Source organism: Delphinapterus leucas, chromosome 3 (assembly GCF_059928025.1).
Source record: "Delphinapterus leucas isolate spDelLeu-1000000601 "Yukka" chromosome 3, BTC_Dleu_Yukka2, whole genome shotgun sequence".
Classification (NCBI taxonomy): Eukaryota; Metazoa; Chordata; class Mammalia; order Artiodactyla; family Monodontidae; genus Delphinapterus; species Delphinapterus leucas.
Window position 1 is genome coordinate 115,562,462 of NC_143131.1, and position 15,080 is coordinate 115,577,541.

General features: G+C 43.8%; 1 protein-coding gene across 1 annotated transcript in view; it reads right to left on the reverse strand.

Moving 5' to 3' along the window:
- SPOCK1 (SPARC (osteonectin), cwcv and kazal like domains proteoglycan 1) overlaps positions 1 to 15,080 on the reverse strand; it is a 554,568-nt gene that overhangs the window by 79,272 nt on the left and 460,216 nt on the right. The window lies entirely within an intron of this gene.

Below are 15,080 nucleotides of genomic sequence, written 5' to 3' on the forward strand. Positions count from 1 at the left end.
AACAGTACCTCCCATCACTGGGCTTTCAGGATGATTATATGGAAACATACACACGACACACAGTGTTTAGCAATAGTCAGTAATCCCCAAATGGCAGCTTTTCCTTAAAATTTACATTGGAGAGGAAGATAAAACGCCCATTATCTGTGGATGAGATAGTCTTCTATAGAAGATCCAAGATGATAAAATAAAAAACTATCAGAATCAAGATTTCCTGTTGGAAAGAAATAATCATTTTAACAAAAAATAAAAAACAGTTTTCATTCACAAAAAGCAATCACAAACATCAACTCTCTAGTCATAGGTGTAATGAGGAATACAGGAGCCCATATGAAAGGAAACTGCAGACATTTCCTGAGGAGACTGGGAAGAACTGTGCCATGTTTCCAGATGGAACAACTTAAGTGTAAAGTTATCAATTCGTCTCAAATTACTTTGTAAATCCAATCTAAATTTCATCTCCTGCAAGTTTTCAAAATGATTTTTAATATCATCTGGGAGAACACGCAAGAAGGGCCATGAAAAATGTGAGAAAGAGGACAGCTTTTTGTTAGACGAAAGATGAATTACAGAGTAAAAATCATTAAGAAAACTGGCTATTTAAGAAAGAAAAAAGAACCCTTATAGTTCCATTTCTCACAGTGTACCCCAGAATAAGTATTAGATTGATTAAAATAGTACTTTTTTCAACTAGTAGTCACAATGCATGAGTGGGTGATGAATGTAACTTTCTAAAATATGAAGTATAATGGCAGAGAATAGAAAATAGCACATATTATACAGAGTAAGAGTGAGCATTGCTTGGTGGAAGCTTTAAGTGCTGGCTCACAATATAAACTATTTCTTCCTGTTTTAATGCCATTGGCCTAATGCGTCAAATATGAAAAATTCAAGCCGTGAAAGAACAAAATGAAAACACAGGTGAAATTTTTATCTGGTCTCAGAGTAGGGGAGATTTCTAAACATACATCAAAGCCAGGAACTCCCACAGGAAAAAAAAAAAAAAAAAGATGGACGTAACTGGATAAAAACATCAAAATCTTAGTCTATCAGAACACACCATTAAAGGCAAGCAAAAAATTAGAAAAAAAAATTGTGAAATATACATGATGGGTTCATACCCTTAATACGTAAAAGAATTGCCTTATAAATTATTGAGAAAAATACTGTGAAAGGTAAAGAATAGAGTATATGAGGCAATTCATAAAGAAGAATTACAAATATTATATATATATATATATATGTGTGTGTGTGTGTGTGTATATCCACATATATATATGGAAAAAAATGTTAAACCTGCAGTGTAGTCAAAGAAGTAAAAAAAATCAAACTTTGACAGAGCCAAGTAATTGTCTCCCAGGATCCATTCTTCCTGCTTTTTTTTCATTGATAAGAACTCTGATTTTTAGCTGCCTTCCAGCTTAAAACTCTACATTCCCCAGCATCTAGGTAGACCATGTGACTAGACTCAAATTAAATTCAGACTAAGTTGACCACTGAGATGTAAAGTGAATTATATCCAAATTCACAAGGGTCTGCTTGAAAGAAAATAGTGTGCCCTTCTTTGCTCCTTCCCTTTTCCTGTTGACTGGACTACAGATGGAATGGCTGGAGCTCTAGCAGACATGCTGGACCATGAGGCTGCACCAAGGTCATCAGAGCAACAAAACAAAAAGGTTCTTGATGGACTTGAGATGTTCCATACCAGCCCTGGACTTCTTACCATTTGACTTATATGAAAATGAAATAAACACTCTTTTGCTTAAACCACTGTTATTTGAGCACCAGATTGTTGATTATGTACTGCTGAGCCAAATCCTAACTAATAAAAGTACCTTTTAAAAGACTCACACCATAGAAACATTCTTTAAAAATTATAGTATCCAAAGTTGATAAGTGTCTTCTGATAGGCATTCTCGTACATTGCTTATGATATACATTTTCCGGAAGAAATTCTGCCAGTATGTAACAAAAGACGTACAATATGCATGCCCTTTTACCCAGAAATTCTACTGCTAGGACTGTTTCCTATGAAAATAATTAAGACGTGCAAAATTAATATCCAATGATGTTCAAAGAAGCAGTGTTTATAATAACGAAAAATTAGCGAGAAGCTAAGTGCTCGATAGAGGACTAGCTATAAAAATTATAGTGCATTTATAAAATCAGACACCAGGCAGCCATTAAAAATCAAGTTTTAAAAGGATAATTGATGATATGGGAATATTATTAAGTAGTATTAAGCTAATAATAATGATTTTAAAGTAGTATGTGATTATACTCAGATTGGGAGACTATGGGTAATTTTAAAACTTTCTTCCTGTATTTTAAAATTTTTTTTAAATGTTCTGTAACAAACATGTAAAACTTCTATTTTTTAAAAAAATGCTACTTAAAAATTTGCATGTGTCTACTGCCTTTTACCACATACCTGTCTTTTCCAGTTGGGCAGTTCCTTCCACTCACCTTCACGTACACTGTGTTCTAGTCCAACATGCCTCACTCATTTGTAACAAGAAATATCCTTTCCGCTCCCTTATCAGAAGTCTTTGCAAGAGATTGCAGAACCCCTGATACACAAACATACTTTACTCACAGATCAGATGCTCCCACTCCAGACCAATCCAAGTCCTAGTTGGACTGGTGCCTAGTTCTGGGAACTACATGCTCTCCTGACACTGAGTGATGCTCCTGAGACCACCTCGGGTCTCCCCTGCCCTAGATACCAAGATACCATTGGCCCTGACTCCCTGGGGGCTCCTGGCGTCACACAAGCATGGCCCGTCTCTAGGCAAATGTTCTTTAAAAGGAAGGTGTTCTGTATCAGTTAGAAAATGTATTTAGCTTCAAATAACAGAAAGCTTGATGAACAATGGCATAAGCCCTTGGAGGTTCACCTTGTGACATAAGTTAGGAGAGAGGCAGGGAATCAGAGTCACAACTGCCCACTTTCTAAGCTCCTGCCCACTCATCCTTAATGGGAATCCTTGGGTTTGTCACCTTGTAGTCACAAAATGGTTGCCACAGCTCCACTCAAACCTCTGATTTTCATGAAAGCAGGAGCCTTCTCAGAAATCTCCAGAAGACTTTACTTGCATTCCGTTGACCAGGACTGATTCCCCAGGCCACACTGCCAGCTGGAAGAGAGACTGAGAGACTAAGAATTCTGGTTTTCCTTAAAGAAAACCAGAATTGAATGGGTACGGGATCGACAACTGACAGTACCTGCTAGTGCTGGCAAGACTGATTCTAGAATGCAAAGGTGTTTCAGAAGGCAGTGTGTTACCAAACTGCACAAACAGCAGACCAGGTTACTCGTGTGTGTGTGTGTGTGTGTGTGTGTGTGTTACATCTATTCACTGAGCATCCTTCAGAACCAGCAGCTTTCATAATTATCTCATTGAGTTTATTTCATTCTTATAATAATCTCTTAAGATAGGCCTTATTCTCTTTGTTTTTACAGATGTGGAAACGGACACTCAGAGAAGTAGCTTGCCCAAAGCCACACAGCCAGGGAGCTTTGGGGCTGGACTTCAATCACACAGCTGTCTAATCCCCCAGCCCCTGCGTCTGCTAGTTTACAACACTAGCCTCCTGGCAAGTTCCATCATATGTAACCTGGAGGGCAAATAAGGGGACTTATAAATGTGTTTGCATCAGAACTTGAAGATGCACACAAAGACCCATGGGAGGTCAGATGGGGAGCGCCCTTCTGTGGGCAACGGGTATGCTAGTGACCTTGACCGGGATCTCTCCCCTAACTGCTGCTCATGGACAAGGAGGCAACAAACCATGTACACAGGACCCCAAAGAGCCAAGTATTCAGGATGGTTATCACAGAAAAGACTCGGTAAAACAATGCAGACGTTTTAGACCCAAATCAGAAGTTTGAGAGGAAACTGAGGAGGAGATGTGTCTCCACGGTACATAGAAAGAATAATAACTCACAACAGACAGGAAGGAGAAAGGCACCAAACTGAACCTGGATATTTATTTATTTAAATACTGCTCTAATTAAATAGGTAACAGATATGGTACACATTTATATTTATACTTAGTTGTGTCCACTCATGCCACAGAACCCTATGCTAGGGATATAAAGACAAATAAATTAGACATAATCCTTGCTTTCAAGGTTATGACACTCTAGTGGATAGATGATATTTAAGTTAGATTAGTTTCCTTGTCTCAACCATGTGAGGTGAAGTCTAGCTCTTCTGACCACTGGGACTGCAACAGCAGGTCTAAATTCTAACAAAGCTCTTGGAAAATAATTTTTAAAAAAGCCTTTGGAGTCCCAGACTTATAAAATGGGATGGAAAATAGCTCAGCCCTATAGACAGTTGTTACCTTGGGACAGAAGTGAGCTCCCTGTGCAGATACTGAAATAACAAATTATTGATATGTTTGGTGTTGATTTCTTCTCATCTGCTTACAGGAGGGACAGCACAGGACCTGGGCACAGAATAGGTATTTAATAAATGCTGGCTGGCTGGATGGATGATGGATGGACAGATAAACAGACAGACGGATGCTGGGTGGATGAAGACACGTTGCTCACCACTACCTCCAGACTCAATCACTGCCCTCAGTTTTAGGAAAAAAACAAACCAAAACAAAACAGCTGTCAGAGTGTTGCCTTAAGCTTTACATTTTAATTTTTTTTTTTTTTTTTTTTTTTGTGGTACGCGGGCCTCACTGTTGTGGCCTCTCCCGTTGCGGAGCACAGGCTCCGGACGCGCAGGCTCAGCGGCCATGGCTCACGGGCCCAGCCGCTCCGCGGCATATGGGATCTTCCCGGACCGGGGCATGAACCCGTGTCCCCTGCATCGGCAGGCGGACTCTCAACCACTGCGCTACCAGCGAAGCCCAAAGGGGCTATTTAAAAAAAAAAAACAAAAACAAACTTGGTTTCAAGTAATGTTTTGAAAATCTTTTTTTTTTGGAGTATTACTTGGCCTTGTGCATTGGTACGTGATCACAATTCTGATCAAACCCCCTGTCAGCACTAATTTTCTGCTCTTTGACATTCATCTTCTAAATCTGCTTTCATAGCATGAGTGCCCCTTGCCTAGGTGATTGTAGAAGCTGGAGCTACACTCAACATCCCTTGCTAGGGTAGAACACAGAGGACTCACTGGGGTGTTAGCCACACTCCACCTCCAACACATGACATAATGGAAAGGGCCATTTAGAAGATTCAAGCTTGGACAAAGCATAACCAGGCCAAGGATGCCAAAATAAATGGATACTTCATAGGATGAGATGGGAGGAAAAAGGCCCATGCAAATGCCTTCTTGATATTCCCAGGCGGACATGTAACAGGACAGCTGCACTGGTTCCTTACACAGAGCCTTCTACATGGTGAAGTTTAGTCAAATATGAAGGACTTGCCCCCCAAACGACCTGCTATTGCATCACCGGGAAATCTGAAAGCAGCAATTTTTACATTCTATGGACCCATGACCATGCTCATCATCGCCTCGGCCCCAACGTCATGGTGCCTCCTCCACCTCTCGGAACTGCCCCTAAATTGTGCTGAAACTATTTCTTCTGTTAGCTCACTCTAGGTCTTGAAATAATGAGAAACACAAGCAGAACCTCCGCTGTATAAGGAGATCTACTGTCTCTCCCTGCAAAGCTCCTTCTTTTCAAGCAGGACAGAGGGGCCCCGGGACTAGAAGTGGAACACGAGATCTCGCCATCATGACACCACCATGATCTGGAAGCGTCTCTCAGATCTCTCTTCTCTTTTGGTCTCCACAGGCTGAAGAGAGCTGGCTCGCTGTTTTCGCTGTGGCTATGCTCCCGAGCGATCTGAATATCTATTACCATATATTCAAACAACTGCTTATTCTGAGCTTTATCTGGTGTCATTATACATTCCTCAAGTTCAATAGTCAAAGTGACATCCTGCACCCTTTACGTCTAAGTGCCATTTGAGTTTTTAAACAGAGAACCATGATCAAGATGGTGATGATTATGGTGGTGATGACACAGCTGTATTTTTTGAACTCTACATCTACAGTTGAAATTGAGCTCATTTACTTCTCACTGCACCTGCGAGGAAGGTGTTGCCCCTTCCTCTGCCAAGGCCCAGGTGCCCACTACAACCCTTGGCGCTAGGAAGGACGAGACCTACCGAGATTTTACTAAGCAGCTGGCTTGGTGACGGGGCAGCCACTTGCTCTCTTTCGATTACAATTTCCATTTATTTTGTATTGTGATGCTGTCTTTTCTTCTCACAGCAATTAGATAGAAGGGCAATGAAAGAACAGTCGACTTCAGGACAGATTACAAATGAATTTTTATCTTTAAGAAGCTAGGTTGGAAACTCGTGGCTATCAGGAAAGCGTACTACGCAGTGGTGAGCTCAGGCTCATGCCAGGGTTCTGATAAACTTCAGAGAGCAAGGCGCGTTACAGAAAGAAAGAGGAGAAAATGAGTGAGGACACCTTGGAAAAATCCCATCAGAGAGGGCTATGATATCAATGACGGAGCGCATTCTCTGAGCACTGAAAGCACAGGGAAATTTAGTTTAAAATGTGTGAATGTGTGTGTGTGTGTGTGTGTGCGTGTGCGTGTGTGTGTGTGTGTGTGTTTCTTTTTCCAAAGGAAGTCTTCCCTTTCAATGGATATTCAATTTAGGTTAAAAACACAGTATAACGTGAGCATAAGAGCACACGTTCTAGGAAAGACTTCAAATCCCTGCTCTTTCATTTATTAGCTGGGTGGCCTTAGGCAAGGTGCCGAAAAGCTCCAAATCTCAAGTTTTCTCACCAGCACTACAGATGACATTTTTTGGTTGTTAGAAGAATTAAACATATACACCAAGGGCTTAATACACGTATTTATTAAGCACCTTCTACAAATGATCTCTTGTCACAGTAAATCTTTTTTTTTTTTTTTGCCATTTTAAACATTATAATCTATGGTAAATCTATATAATGGACAATGCTTTAAAAATAATGAGGTAGAATCATTCAACATTTGACCAATAACTGTTGGAAATCCAGACAGAAAGCCCTCATATAACTTCCATTCTAGTTGGGCAAGTCAGACAATAAACAGAACAGGTAAACAAATTATCTAATATATTGGAAGGTGATAAATGGTATGGAGACAAATAAAGGAGGAAAGAGAGATGGGAAGTGCCGGGGAGGGTTTCCTGAGAAGGCCACGTATGTGCAGAGATTGAAGGGTGGCTGATGGAAGGAGCCATGTAGATGTCTGGAAAGACAGTCCGGGCTGAGACGGGATATGATGGCACATTTGAGAAACCCACTGGGACCTGATCAGGGCCTTGATCATGCTTGGCCTTGCAGGTCACTGAAAGGATTTTCTCTTTTCCTCTTAACAAGATGGGAAGTCAGTGGAGTGCCCTGAACAGGGAATTATACAGTCTGACATACAGTTTACAGAATGTTTAACTCCTATGTTCAAAAGAGAATGTAGGGGCCAGGAAATTAATTAGGAAGCTATCGAAATAAAAGATGAGGATGTCTTGGACCACCAGGGTGGTAACCGTGGAGGTGGTAAGAAGTGCTCATATTTGAAAATCTATTTGAAAGTAGACTCAAATGATGATTATAATGTGGCACATGAGAGGAAGAAGGGTTATTTTTGTTTGCTTTTACTTCAGCAGATTGAAATATGAAGCTGCCGTTAATTAAGATGGCAAATACTACAGGAAGAAGGAACAGATTTGGGGGGAGATCCGGAGTTTCATTTTGGACATGCTAAGTTTGACATGCCTATGGGCGTCCAAACAGAAATGTGGAGCAGTCATTACATATTTAAGTCTGGAGTACAAGGGAGCAGAGCTGGCAGGTTGGCTAGAAAGAGACCAAGGTGGGGGCAGGGGGCTTGGGCAGGAGCAGAGAGACAGACAGACAGATAGATGTGACCCTCCATGAAAACGTACGTATGACACACAAGAAAGGCAGGGTGCAAAATATCGTAGAATGTGATCTTGATTTTGGACGGGTACAGTTTTAAAAGTATATTAGTATATGTTTACAAAAAATAATTGGAAGCATATGCAACAGAAAGCTAATAGAACTGGGAATATGAGACACTTTTTCCATAATACTTGGATTTTATATAAGAATGGGTATTAATTTATAAATAAAAAATAAGGGCAGGAGAAGAGTGCCATCTGAGTGAATTATCAAAGCCATTAATTTCTAACACCAACCTCTATCTCCTTCTCTGGACTCCAGCTATGACGCTGGCCACCCTCTCCCTCAGTTTACCCTTCTCTCCCTTTTCACCTTTAGCTTTCTCCAATCAGTTGTTACCAAGGAAGCTTCAGAATGACCAGGAGAACCTGTGGTCTACTTTCCCAGGGCTGAACTCACAGAAGAAGAATCTGAGTTCAAAGCCAAAGTCGGCATTTACCTCCAGAGTCCTGACAAATACGTTTTTCTTCTTGGATGCAGTTGCTAATTTAACCCCCAATTGTTTTTTCTTTAAAGCTCATGACATTTCTATTAACAAGGCCCTAAAACTGAAATGTTCCTTTATATGTTTAATTTTTGACCATAATGTAGTACTGAATAATCAGTGAGCGAAGTTGAATGGGTATGGAAAAGGTTAATATAAACCGCTTTTAAATTGCAAGTTTGCAAGCCCCAGGCCTTCGCCCTGTTACACAACAGGCATTAAAGAAAAATGTTCTTTCTGTGGTTGCAAAGATAAACCTTCATTTTGCTGGGAGCCTCTGCAGCAGGACCCTTTTAGGATTTTTCCATTGAGACATCACAGCGAGGAAGAACTTTTCATCCCGTCTCTTTGGCACCACCTCCTGTTCCCGTTTAAACACATTTCCCCAGCTCGACTTGTGATAAGTAATGGAATTAGACAACCGTCTGTCAGCCCAGGACTTTTTCCCCCAGAATCTAGCCCTCAGGTTGAAATCACCATTGGAGAAAAGAAAATCATTGTAGACTATTTTTCTACTGTTCCCAAGAGCTCAGCTGGAGGGAAGTCGTTATTTGCTCTTTAGCATGCCCTGCGGGAAGGATCTGTGGAACTTCCTTCCCCACCTCCCAGCACAGTCAGGCCAGGAAGTTACAGCTTCATGGACACGGCTGGCTGTCTCCAGAACACCTGAGGCCGACTGGCTGGGCCCCCATCCCTCCTCCAAAAGCTAACCTGTGACAACAGAAGCAAAGAAGGAGCTGGCCTTAGAGACAGTGCTGTTCGCTCTACTCTCTCCTCCAAAGGCGGAGGAGGAGGGGGCGGGAGAGACTCTGCCGGATGCCTTCCAAACACTGCTACTTGTGGGAACACAGGGACACTCTCTGCCTGATGGTTCACACTTCAGGATCCAGGCAAGCGACGTCAGACCCCGGAGAAATAAATCTAACTCCCACCCAACTCAGCTACAGACCCTCGACCATCTTTAGGCGGAGGACCTGGCTGGCTGTGACCTAAGGGAGTACACACGGCGGACAAGGGCACTAGCCCAGGCGTCGAGAGGCCCAGGCTCTGACCCTGCCCCACACCTGCCCACTGTCTGACCTGAGGAGAGATGCCTTCTCTCCATAGACCTCCAGTTTTCTCTTGGGGTAAATGGGAACTGAACAATGGCTCCCTGGTGCCAAACTCCTTTCCTACAGATGTGATCGGAGGTGGTAAAGCATAAAGATGGAGCCACTCTAGGGGAGGTCGGAGGCCCGGCCCACTCGGCCTTCCCCTGGTCCCCGTGGGGAAACCCGAGGCGCCTTCGAGGAACACAAGGGTCCCCTCGTGCATGGTATGGAGGAAGACAGGGGAGATCTTTCCTGACCTGATACCCTACAACTACAGAGTTTTCACCTCAGCCATGAGGGAGCTCCGAGTCCCTCCTTCAGAGGGAACAAGGCTGCGGAGCCCAGGCCAAGGGGAGAGGTCTGTCTCTGTGAACGGGCAGAGGGGAGGGGAGTCAGGGTGGGGAGAGCAGCAGGTATGGGGCGGGCTAGTTTAAAAATGTATATTCAAGACCCTAACAGTCCTCTATTTTACCCCTAAAATTTCAACCACTGTAAAGAAATCAAGAAACAAGTGCTTCAGACATTCCTCATATTCTTTACTGAGGACTGAAGAAAAAGCAGCAGCAAAACCCAGAACCAAAGGGTTAACATTACATGTGAGAGGTGACTTCCTAACTGGGCTGGCTCTTGGGTACTGGAAAATACCAAGAGAAACTGGGGAGGGACCTTTCCTAGGAGACTCTTAGAAAAGGTACTGAAACCCAGGCTTAATGTGTAGACCTCAGTCTCCCTCTTTTTTTTTTTTTTAACTTTTTATTTTATATTGGAGTATAGCCAGTTAACAATGTAATAGTTTCAGGTGCAAAGCAAAGTGACTCAGCCATGTATCCATTCTCCCCCAGACTCAATCTCCTTCTTTTTAATTTTCCCCTTCCTTTGGACAATCATTAGGCTATACTCTTGAGGATGGTCTGGTATCCGAGAGATGAGAGAGAAAGCAATTCAGTAACTTGTCCAAGGTCATGAGTAACTGAGAGCTGTGAGAGGAAATACTCAGAGGTATTAAAGGATGACTCCACCCTCCACCATCTCCCCAGGGGCCACAACAAAGGAGAGATGCCAGAGAAAAACAAAGAGAACACACACAAAAAATCAACCATTTGTCTCTGACTTCCTAAAAATGATCTCAAAACCAAAGCTGAGACAAGAGACTTTTGATTTCCAAGAACCGAGTTTGCTGTAACTCAAATGGCCAAAGGCTGGAAGAAGCAGAGTGAGATCAGAAAGAGAGCTAGTTAGACCCTGGCCTCACACACCTTGGACACTCACATCCAGTACTGATCACAGTTGGGGCTACAAAAGGAAGGCGAACAGGCAGAGGCCGGTGAGTCCCTAGGAAACGTTCTGCTCACCACAGCTTTTGGGTCTACAAACTCAGCTCTGGGGCCTGGGCAGGAAGAGGCACTCCTGAAACTCCAGACAGCTGGAGGTCCCGCAGCAAAGAGGACCTGTGTCTTTCTACCAATATGAAGCCCATTTTGAGGTAAGTCTCACAAAGATGTCCTCTGCGTGCAAGAGAAATGGCTGCTGGGCAGATCCAAGGAGAGACGGCTTGAGAGAGCAAACTCACCGCAGTCTTTCTTGACACCAGAAGGTCACAGAAGTTATGTGTGGCCCTGAAGGGGGCCAAGGAGGGGCAGTGAGAGGATGTGTAAACTCAGAAGAGTAGGCTTAGAAGAAAGAGGACTCGGGGGACTTCCCTGGTGGCACAGTGGTTGGGAATCCGCCTGCCAATGTGGGGGACACGGGTTCGAGCCCTGGTCTGGGAGGATCCCACATGCCACGGAGCAACTAAGCCTATGCGCCACAACTACTGAGCCTGTGCTCTACAGCCCAAGAGCCACAACTACTGAGCCCGTGTGCCACAACTACTGAAGCCCGTGCGCCTAGAGCCGCAGCTAGAGAAAGTCCGCATGCAGCAACGAAGACCCAGTGCAGCCAAAAATAAATAAATTTAAAAAAACGATTTAAAAAAGAAAAAAAAGAAAGAGGACTCGGTATGAGTGAGCAGAGGTCACGGGCAGGATCTTAAACATCTCTCCTTGGCTGCACTCAGGAGGAAACATTGCTGGACAGCTAATTAAAAACTGCAAAGCCCCATAGAGGTAGATTCCAAAGAAAGAGACACACCAGGAGCCACCTGACACCAATATGGTAGCTCATAAGCCCTCATCCCACCCCTACTTCCTAGAATTTAGATATAATCCCGAATTGACAGAACTGACCTGGAAATGACTTCACTAATGTTTGTATTAACCAGAAGGAACCACGGTTCAAAATAGACGTAAGGTTGAAGGTAAAATGTCATCATCAACAACAGTAATGTCACATTTTTGACACACCTGCATTTGTGAGACTGTCAAATGTCATTTCTGTAATAGGCACAGACACAAGCCTGCTCTGGATACCGTTCAGAGCCACGGTGTGTCTCATGGATGGCGTCTGCCCGTAGACGCCACTCCCACCGCAGCTTCAGAGAGGGGCGGCTGCCAGGTAAGGAGGGGGTGTGGACTGGTGGGCACTCCTCCTCCGCCTTTCACCCAACAGCCAAGTGGCCAGATGAAAGCTGCCCTTCATTTCACCTCCAACCCCTCTTGTGCATCCATCCCCTCCTCACCCCAACTGCCACAACCTCAGTGCAGCGCTCACTGCCTGGCGCAAACTATCGCGAGAGCTGCGTGGAAAGAATCGTCTAATTAAAGGAAAAAGTCAGCCTTCCCTTGACTGATTCTGTCCAGGTAAAATGTTCCTCATTTAAAAGTTTCATTTCACATAATGACCCTGGGGATCTATCAGTGCCCTCACTGCCCGTAATATGCCCTTATCCTCCAGGGAAACACTGATCAAATCCGTATTAAATAGTGAAGCATCCTATCCTGAGAGAGGATTATACTCTCCTTCATTAGGACGTTGTTGGATATGTAATAAATTAACTACATTCAGTCTTATCACCAACAGGTAGTTCCTGCTTCCCCTCATGCTTATGTAAAATATTTGCTTTACGTCACAGCAGAAATTGGGTCTTTAACGAAAAAGGACAATCTCAGAGCCTCATGGAAAGAAGTGTACCAAGTTGGATGGATACTTCAAATAACAGATGCCTTGTTACAGGCTTCCAAGGTGATATTTCTTAGATAATTGCCAGATGATACCAGAGACAGAGTGTGGAGTTCCAGGACTCTGATGACTTCATAAAAGCAGACAGCTGACCCAAGAGCCAGTGGAACAAAAAATAATTAGACAGGACTGCAGGAACTAATGACGGAAACATAATTTTGATCACTGGTTTGAGAATATTGCTGGTATTCTTTTTCATTGTTCTCATTTCTGATAGGCATATAATGAAGCCCTTTTGCTTTCTTCCTGACCTATCTCTCACTACTAACTTAGCGGTCTGTGCTTTTACAAACATTCAGAAATGAAACCCTTTCAAGTGGTAATCTTGTTCTCACTAACCTCTCAGAATTCTGGAACGACACTTTTTTTCTGAGTCTTTTTACTTTCAATGCCAATGTGGTTACTCTCGCACAGGCTCGATAAGAATTTGTTCTAGTTTTCACCAGTAAGTAACTGAACAAATAGATGGTACAGCCCAGGCCATACCTGGAGAGTCATATTTGAGAGTGAATCTCATTTAATCAGATGTGACAAACCCACCATGAAGAAACAAGGGTTGTACTTTGTTTAAAGAACCATGAAGCCCTCCCAGAAAACTACAGGCAAAATGGTAGAAATGGCTTTCTTGGATTGGTTTCCTTGTCTCAGAACAGAAGACTAAATGAAAGCAGTAAAGAATATACTTGGAATAAGAGAGGCTATTGAGACTTCCTAAGAAGATTCTTAAGAAATCTCCAGGGCTTCCCTGGTGGCGCAGTGGTTGAGAGTCCGCCTGCCGATGCAGGGGACACGGGTTCATGCCCCGGTCCGGGAGGATCCCACATGCCGTGGAGCGGCTGGGCCCATGAGCCATGGCCGCTGAGCCTGCGCGTCCGGAGCCTGTGCTCCGCAACAGGAGAGGCCTCAACAGTGAGAGGCCTGCGTACCGCAAAAAAAGAAATCTCCAGACAGAAGTTAATTTTGTGGGCTTTGTAGTTGCTTACCACGGCACGGCTTTAGGTTTTCTGACCAAAGTACAAGGAGGCTTGTGTAGATTAGTTAACATTTCTTTTTTTAAAAAAATTAATTAATTAATTATTATTTTTTTGGCTGTGTTGGGTCTTTGTTGCTGTGCACAGGCTTTCTCTAGTTGTGGCGAGTGGGGGCTATTCTTCGTTGCGGTGCATGGGCTTCTCATTGCAGTGGCTTCTCTTGTTGCAGAGCACGGGCTCTAGGCGCACAGGCTTCAGTAGTTGTGGCTCGTGGGCTCTACAGTGCAGGCTCAGTAGTTGTGGTGCACGGGCTTAGTTGCACTGCAGCATGTGGGATCTTCCCGGACCAGGGCTCAACCCCGTGTCCCCTGCATTGGCAGGCAGATTCTTAATCACTGTGCCACCAGGGAAGTCCCTAGTTAACATTTCTTACTAGAGTTATATAGATGATCAGTCCAAAAGGCAATGAGATCAGCTTTTTGGTAACCAAGAGTAATCTATGGAGATTATTTGTGACCCCAGTGCTTTACAGTTTACAATGTCCTTCCACATCCTGGATTAAACCTCCCAAAGAGCCTTCTAACACAACATTCCAGCAATCACCATGAACAAATTTACACTTGAACATCTCCATCTATGTGCCTTGGTAAAGACAAAACAGCTTAGGAAGAGGTAAGTGGATAAACACTTACACCCTATTCATTCTCCTCCATCGCAAATACCTGCAGGCTTTAGAAGACAAGCGTGTGCACGCACGCACACACACTCACACACAGATGTCCAACATTTTCCATGGGACAGCCCCCTACAGCTGAGAAAGCCCAGCTCCACAGAAGGCCAACGCAAACTTCTATCTTGGGTCTCATTACGGAAGGCTTGTAGGGGGCTGAGACCAGTGGGCCGACATTACCTTCCCCATCATGAAAACATCCAGATAAGCCCGACCTTTGCCGCCCTGTCGGCCATGGAAGAGAAACCGCAGCGCCTGGGGAGTTCTTCTTCTTCCATCCACCCCCGGCTCTGTGTCGCATGCCAGGCAGAGGCAGAACATATTAGTAGAGAACTGCTTTTGCACAGGGATACTGTCCATCATCGTGACATCTCTGCACTCTATGTTTTGAAATCTGGCCTTTCAAAGGATTTAGAGATTAGAGTTCAAGGATGTCCAAGGCGCACCCCAGGGCAGGCCTGGTCTTAACGCTGAAACCCTGCCCTTCCTACACCATAGCCAATTTGACCTCTGGAAGAACCTAGTGCATATCTTGGTCTAACAGAATTATTTTCAAAGACTCTCAGCTCTTCTTTTTCTATTTAATGGCAGCTGAAGGCGGTTCAGTTTGGCGTCCCTAAATGACTAGGGTACTTGCCGAGCATAACGGTCTCCCCAGCCCGAGCTAGAATGCCTCTGTTAAGGGCTTAGGGCCAGGTTCCTGGCGTCTGGGGAGGGAGGGCCTTG